The sequence below is a fragment of the Helianthus annuus genome, chromosome 12 (assembly GCF_002127325.2).
Source record: "Helianthus annuus cultivar XRQ/B chromosome 12, HanXRQr2.0-SUNRISE, whole genome shotgun sequence".
NCBI lineage: Eukaryota > Viridiplantae > Streptophyta > Magnoliopsida > Asterales > Asteraceae > Helianthus > Helianthus annuus.
In genome coordinates, this window is record NC_035444.2 from 156,764,849 (window position 1) to 156,773,994 (window position 9,146).

Genomic DNA, 9,146 nt, shown 5'->3' on the forward strand with positions numbered 1-9,146 from the left:
TGCGTCTCTAAAATGGCACAAACCTTCAAATGATTTTCAGACATAAGAACACGGACCTCATTTTGTTTCAGGGGACGATTCAAACCCCTAATATTCCATGATGCCACACTATCCATTGAAAACCGCATCACCGGGAGTGCTTGCCCCCTCAGACCGACCATTAGTGACATTTCTACCCATGAAATCAGCCATCTCAGTTGGGTTGGCTTCTAAAACCTCATCCAAATGATCATAAATATTCTCTGGAAGTTGAGTATTGTCACTCTTTACCCCGTTACCATCACCTTCATCTGCTAACGCTTCAAACGAATTCACCAGCTTAACCGTTTGCGGCTCATTTCTGTCATCTTTTTTTGTTCCGGAAGTACTTGCCCCATTCTTATTCAGCTTCGGTCGATAAATCACTTTAGGTTTTTGTTTCTTTTGCGGGAAAGAATGCTTCGCTACCCTCCTCCTATCCGTAACAAAACCTTCATCATCAACGACTACCTGCTTGGATTTACCCCTATCCACCTTACTGCACGTATTCTCATCATGCCCAAACAAACAACATGTCGCACACCGAAGGGGTTTCCATTCGTATTCAACCTTTACACGTTCAGTTATATACCCCTCCTCATCCATCTTTGGAATAGCAAGCACAACATGGTCTTTAAGTTCTTTGTCCGCACTGACTTCAATCATAGCTCGAGCATAACTACTCCTACCCCAATTCTCAGCACACATATCAGCCGTGTAAGAATCCAATCTTTTTGGAACCCCTAGTTTGGATGCTAGCAGACTCAAACCATCTCCCGTGTACACTGTAATTGGAACATTGTGCAATTTCACCCACACAGGAACAGATTTAATCCCATCTTTCTTAAGACTAACCTTAGGCGACCACACATTCAAAAATAAAGGAACTTTACGTATAAGCCATGGCCCTCCTTCCAAAACTTTCATCATACCATCTTTCGAATCAAATTTGAAGAAAAAGAATCCATCTGAGTTCATCATAAGTTTAACAAAACCGTACTTTGCCCAGACATTCTTTGCATAGTATTCAACAACAGGAAACGGTAACCTATTTCCAAGAAAGTAACCATATAACACATTCTCAAACTTATCTTGAACCTGCTTGACAACTTCTTTAGGAATGACAACGTCCGCACCCTCTCTTGTCTCAACTGGTTCCATAAGTCTGAAATTTACCTCTGTTTTCCTCCGATTAGACTGCACTTTTTCAGCATAAGAAACTGGTTTTTCCGCCTTATACGTATCCGAGAAAGGCTCATCATGCACAACATCAGGTTTACCCGTAGTAGCCATTGACGACGAACCTCCAGCAGCAAACAAATTATCCACAGGTATAGAGATGGCCTCCAACCCATCAAGGATCGATGAATTATTCGTGGAATATAGCCCCCTCCTTGGCATCAAAGTGTTACCTTCAATGTTTGTTACCCGTAACCCAATACCACGGATCGGAGCAGTACCTGGGGTTGAAACAGGAGTTGCATCAGCATTTTCATTAACCACAGCAGAACCCATATTAGGGTTTAATGAAATATTCCCTATATCCGGCGGCTTTGAATGTTTTGGATCCAAATCAGATGTCTTAGATTGTCTATACTCCATAACACCCCAACGCAATAACCATGCAACGTAACAGGAAACTGAAAAAAACCCTACAACAGAAACATGCAACGTAGACACACGGCAATACGGCAAAAAAACCCTAGCTAAAACACGAAACGAAAGAACCCTAACTCTGACTGCAAAAGATTAGAAACCAGGATTGAAGTCTAGAACCTTACTCAGAAGGATCGACAACACCCCAATACCTAACCCAGATTGATCAAAATTAGGACTGAAGAACAAGAACTAGGGTTTCAAAGAGAATCGCCGAAATCGCCTTGAAGCCAGAGAAAAGCCATTTTAGTGATGTGCGATCATGGATTTTTTCTCTAAGAACTCCTTGCATTTTTTTTTTTTGTTGTTCGTTAACTATTTGATTGTTTTGCTACCACATACTAATCACCCCTGCCAGGTGTGAAGGTGAATACTTTATTAACGTGACCGTTTTTATTGTCGGGTCGATTTTGAATCAATTTTGTTTACTTTTATCAGTTTTTGGTTTCGGTTTGGTTTTAGGTTGTTTTATTTTTTTTGCATCGTTTTGGTTTTGATTTTTCCCAGCAATTGTTTTGTTTCAATCTAAGTTTTTTGAGTTCGTTTCGGTAAGATCTTTTACGTTTTTTTGTTCCGTTTTCAGTTTTTTTTAGTTTTGTGTATATTTAGTTTCCTTTCCGGTTAGATTCGCTTTATTTGTTTTTGGTTCAGGTTCGGTTTTCATTTCAGCAACATTATTTGTCTCAGCTTATTTGTTTCGATAAAATTATTCAGTTTGTATAGGTTCATTTCGGTCTGGTTTTGTTTTTTGGTTCGTTTAGGTTTGGTTTCAGTTTCCTTGGTTTTCGCTTTTAGTTGGGTTCCATTTTTTATTTAGTCCCCGGTTCGCTTTCTATTGGCTCAAAACTATTTATGCGGATCAAGTTAAAAACATATATTCACATACACACACACACGCGCGTGGTTAAGGTACGTTGCATAATCTATACATCTTGCTTTAAACAGAAGTAGGTGTAACCCGTAAACGAATTGGAGGTTCAATGTTATGTTCGTTTATTTTCGTTCATTTATGTTCGATGATTGACTTTCGTTTATGTCTGTCCTCTCTCTTATTTGCGTTCGTTTGTAACCATTCTTTATTTTCATTTGAATGTTCGTTTAAATTTATACATTACTAATATTCATTTGAAATAGTTTTCATATTATCAAACCATTTGTTTACTTTTAAAAAGTTGGATGTAATGATGCTGGTAGAATATTGACTTCCACCATGCTGGTAAAATTAACACAGTTTTACAACCCACCAACCCAATTACTACTCGCCTGCCTATTTAAATAAATGGGTTAAATAAGTAATGAACCGCATTCAGGTTACATGAATTTAAGCGTGACGGAGTTAGACTTGCATGGAGTTTTCCTACATATTTTGATAGGTCTGTTTGAATTTGCATATAAAAAATAATTATCTGAATATGATTTATTTCAACTTCAACTTTCAGTAAACAATTTCTAAGTTTAGCTATATCTTATATTTAAAATCAAAATTTATAGTTGCTTTAAATGCATTACAATTAACTTTAATGAAATAGTACCAACCGTTATGACCATGTTTAATCAATGAGCCTCTTCCTTTTCTCCATATATTAATGTTTAAGTTAGGGTTTATAGACTTTTCATAACAATTCACCTTAAAGGATTGATTGGTTATTAGATAACTAATACTTAATATTACAATTAACTTTAATGAAATAGTACGAGCCTTTATGACCATGTTTAATCAATGCGGCTCTTCCTTTTCTCCATATATTAATTGAAATAGCTCTAGCACGGGATTTCTGGACTCTGAGATACACTACCAGTTTAGCAAATGGTAGTCTTGAGGTAAGTTTATTGTACCATTGACGGTTCACCATTATCTTTAGAAATTTACTTCTGATGTATATGTTGCTTCTTTAAATAACTGAGAAATAGAGGCGAAACGAGTTGGTTAACGGGTATTAAAACAACATCACATGACTATAAGCACAATGACAATTGTCACAAATAGAGGACTACATTGTACCTATTCGTCAACTAAAAATAAAATTTAATTAAATGGACTAAACAACTACATTAATTTGAGACCAGGGTAAAAATCTAAAACATCATTTTTGTTTATTTTTACTTTTATAACCAGATAAGTTGCAGGCATCTGAAAATGTTACCCTGGAGTCGGTACACAAGATTGGCAAGCTGGAGTGACATACGTGTCCAGATAACACTTTTTAAGTCCTGCATACCCTATTTATTAAGTATTGGGTTAATTGTAATAAATTTTAGTAAATAAATATATAGATTATATAACTAAATACTTGAAGAACTGTTAGAATCTGTTAATTTTGTTGGTTTATAAACTGCTTTCTGATCTATAAAAGGGAACAAAACCTGCAATTTGACTTTTAGATGTTAAAACTAAATTTATATGTATATGTGTATGTAGTATAATATGTGTATATATATATATATATATATGTATATATATATATATATATATATATATAACATCTATTTTACACCATTTAAAACACAATGAAAAAGAAAAAATAAAAAAATTTGAAAACTGTGACGTCTTTTGAAGAGGATTGAGAAACCACACGTCTATAGATTTGAAGTTTTGTGAGACCACATGTGGTGGGGCGCAAACCTCTCTCAAAGCGTCTTAAAAACGTGGGGGAACATTGTACCCTCGGGTGTTTTGGGCCTTTTTTGACTGGTGGTGCTACCACAAAGCGCCAAATGAGGAGTGGACTTTGGTCAAAATAACCATGGTCAAACGGCTAACTTTAAAAAAACCCGGTTTTTGTTTTAAAAATCTATACTATATTCGCACTTTCGTACCGTGTCACGCACTATCTATATCAGTCGTCGTTCCAGGAAAAAACAATAACTATTATGCATGTCGTGCATCGCACGGGTATTCCCCCTAGTATATTTTAATAATACTGTATAAACTTTAACTAGAAAACAAATGCGGTTTAGAAAATTAATGAAGCCAAATAGGTTTCTTAACTACGTAAGACAATTTTAAGCTATATGCATAATGCAAACAAGTTATTAGAAAACAAATAATTGACTTGTACAAAATGATAGAATTATTCTTCCAATGGGAGGAGAGTTCCAACCCTAGCCAAACCTTTTTGTCACTAGTATCAACGTTTTAGACTTTGTTAATTTAAAAATTCATGTCAACATCCTAAAGCCAAATCATATCCAACGTTTATTTTTAAGGCGTTTTTTAGCTCACGTGAAAAAGAGAAAAAGAGATGACGGTTAATGTGGATGAGAGGTGGAGAGGCTTTCGTGTGTGAACGAAGACTCTTGGACGTGTTTTTGGTTGTGAGAGTGGCACCTCTTGCATTGAGTGACGTGGATCTATTTTTAAAAGGATCCGATGAAGATACTCTTATAAAACTTATATTAAATGACTGTCTCACGAATCTGTTTTTTAAAACATTCATTGAAAATGTTGTCAGTGAGCTTATATAAGAGAACAACCATATCGTGTCAATACCAATATTTAAGTTCACGTTTATATATCTTTTTATTCTAGCTAAAAACAGGGATGCTTCATTTCTTTTTATACAATAAGTAGTTTATATGAGACATAACCTCTAATGCGAACTCGACTATGAAAACCTCTGAGAGGATTCTAATCTTAATCTTAGATTTGTATATAGTGTTCATAAAATAAAGAAATAATGAACGATTTTTTTTTCCGTAAAAGAACATATTCAAAACATATACATTGAATATGAGCGTGATTGTGTGAATGCGGAATTTGTTGTTTCAAAATAATGTTTTATCTTTTTATTCTAGCTAATAACAGGGGTACTTCAATTCGTTTTATACAATAAGTAGTTTATATGAGACATAACCTCTCACGCTGACTCAACTCTGAAAACCTTTGAGAAGATTCTAATCTTAATCTTAGATCTGTATATAGCGTTTATAAAATGAAGATATACAAAATATGAACAAATGTTTTTTTTTTCTTTCGTAAAAGAACATATTCAACATATATATCGAATATGAGCGTGATTGTGTGAATACGGAATTTGTTGTTTCTAAACGCATCACCGGAAGAGGGGGGGTATCTAACAGCAGGCCTAATATCATTTATATCCACATTTTGTAGAACGTAGTTGTACATATTTTCTTTTGTTATATGAACATGGCTAATGCTCTAATTTATGTACTTTCTTAACAGTCAAACCACTAGACAAAAAGAAACATGTCACAAACCTTGTAACTGTATCATCCTTTGTCATTTTACAATAATATAATATAATAATCATGTGCATTCTCAAAATTATCGTACATTTATGTATTATTCATGTTTTTAATTTGTAAAATGTGCTTCACTTTGAATTGTTCTTGTTAAAAAAATTTAAGTACTCAAAACCAATGTTTTAAAATCGATTTTTTAATCGTACTGGGTGAGGCTTAGAAACAGTTTATTCGGTTGTACCTAACAATTCGGTTATACCTAACGGTTCAACCGGTTGACTAATTAACCCTATAAGTCCATAAAAATAAAATTTCAACTAAAAAAAATCTAAAACTACATGATGCCTTAATCAAAAATCAATTATTTCAACACAGTTTTATCAACTAAAAGACTACAATAGGTTTATGGCATTAGAGTTTTAAATGCATAAAGTTCATGATCGCATAAAAGATTAAATTCACCATCATCGCTAATTTAAACTCAAAATTTTAACATTGGATTACCAGATATATTGGCGGTTTGAAGACTATACCGAACCCAATTTATACCGGGCTCAATCGTACCGGGACAATAAACGGTAGTTGTTTCAACCGGTATTCCCGGCCCGTTCAAACCGTTAGTGTATTAAATTTCCAATGACTATATATTATAATTATAAAACATGTTTTTTTAGAATCGAGCAATTAGATATTGCATACCCAAAACGACCATAACGTATTAACGTAGACACCTTGCTTTTAGTCAACGAGCCTGCAATTAAGTAGTAGACCTATTGTTAACTTTTGTTATGTATGAAATTATATAATAGGGTGGAGATACAATAGGAAGTTTATTTGGCTAGGAAGGATAGGAAGTGATTTTGACCATTCATTAAGTTAATCAAGGGCTAAGATTAAATCAGGGAAATTGAAAAGAATAAAAGAGGCGCGTGAGTTTGTTCAAGGGCATTCTAGTCAATCCAAGCCAATAGTTTCTCTCTCCTCCAATTCCCCCCCATTTTTTAAACGTTAATAACTCTTTCATACGACATTATTTTTTTATAAAAATTGCACCAAAAAAACGAGCGTTTTTTTTTCTTTAAAACGAGTATACTATTGCTATATTTTAAAAAAAAAAAATTAAAACCCAGTTGCGTAAAACGCAATAGAAAAACCACCAGTTACGTAAAACGCAATGAAAAAAAAAACCTAAAAAATGACATTTTTCTAAAACGCAATGCACCAAAAACACAAAGAAATGACTTATTTGTAAAACGCAATGGCCAGAAAACACACAGAAATGTCTTATTTGTAAAACGCAATGGCCAGAAAACACATAAAAATGTGTTCTACCTAAAACGCAATGCACCAAAAACACAAAGAAATGACTTATTTGTAAAACGCAATGGCCAGAAAACACACAGAAATGTCTTATTTGTAAAACGCAATGGCCAGAAAACACATAAAAATGTGTTCTACCTAAAACGCAATGCACCAAAAACACAAAGAAATGACTTATTTGTAAAACGCAATGGCCAGAAAACACACAGAAATGTCTTATTTGTAAAACGCAATGGCCAGAAAACACATAAAAATGTGTTTTACCTAAAACGCAATGCACCAAAAACACAAAGAAATGTCTTATATGTAAAACGCAATGGCCAGAAAACACTTAAAAATGACTCATTCTAAAACGCAATGGACTGAAAACACCTAAAAAATGTGTCACTGTGAACTGTCTGAATTGTCTACGAATTACTGTCTTCGAAATGAGCCAATTTATGGAAAATTAATTTTTCTGATGCGTTTTTAGTACAGCAATTCAACCCCAGCCAGGGGCTCTGCCCCTTGGACCCCGCCAGGGGCTGCCGCCCCTGGGACCCCGCTACCGGGGGCTGCCGCCCCCGGACCCCCGCAAAGATTGTAAAACGCAATGACTAAATCAAAAACCCAGATCATGAAAATGAAATTAAAGAATTTCTTACATGGATCGAAGCCGATTTCTTCATCAATTGACAAATTTTGAATGATAGAAACACTTATCAACGCTCGAATCGAACGAATCGAGTGATTATCTCCAAAATCACCGGAAAAAACGAGATTTTTTTATGAAATTAAACTGGGTTTTCTTCAAAAAAAGCTAAAGAACACGTTGATCGGGTTCTGAATCATTGATTGGTGATGAAAATCGCACTATAATGTAGTGATTATTGAGATAGAAAGTGAAGAAATAGTTGAAGATGGTGGGTTTTGAAAATGGTGGGTTTTTGAATTTACTGGGTTTTGAAAAAGGAAGAAGAAGGAGTTGGATTGACTAAAATACCCTTTCTCTTTATTTTAAAATTTGCCACATGTCATAATCCTATGGCTTCCTATCCTTCCTAGCGAAAATTAACTTCCTATTTGATCTTTTCCCTTATATAATATTGGTTGAATATGATTTAGGGGTGTTAATACATGTTTGATTTTGGATAAAGTAGGTGAGAAAAAATAATAAATTAATGCAAATAATAGAGTTAGGAAAATTCCATGGCTAATCGATTAGTATATATAATTTTTTTAATAGATAACTAATCAACAAGATTAAGATTGGGTAACAAACATTAGCATCAATAGCAATTGCTCATCGTATATAAATGCTAAGATGTTATAAACTTATCAAAAGAGGTGAGTTTACAAAGTAAATTGTCCTTAAAGTTTTTATTTGAAACTTGAATATAATCTCATTTTTATTCCATCTTATAATCATATACCCATATTAGTTCATATAATAAGGCACCCGTTTTTTCTTTCACCCTTTGTATAACCTAAAAAAAAATAAGGGAACGTTTGTGCACCTCTTAATAAGGTTTTTAATAGTTCAGACCTCTTACTGGTTCAACATTTAATAATTCAGACTGTTTGTTTCGCGAGCTGATGTCTGAATGGTTCAGACGTTTGCCTCTGAATTGTTAAGCATTATATTGAGTCTGAATGGTTAAGACCTTTAATCTGAATTGGTCAAACATTTGCCTCTGAACGGTTAAGTATTATACTGGCTCTTAATAGTTCAGACCTCTTACGGGTTCAACACTTAATGGTTCAGGCCTCCTATTGATTCAGCACTTAACTATTCAGAAGTTGCCAAACAGCCCCTAAATGTTAACTGACGCCGCCTATCTCCAAACATGAGTTGTTCACTGACGCCGCCTATCTCCAAACATTCCTTATTAAAACGGGTGATGAAGTCCTCCAGACCCTCACCATCTCTTCGCCAAATATCTTCTACTTCGGTTGTGTCGCGCTGG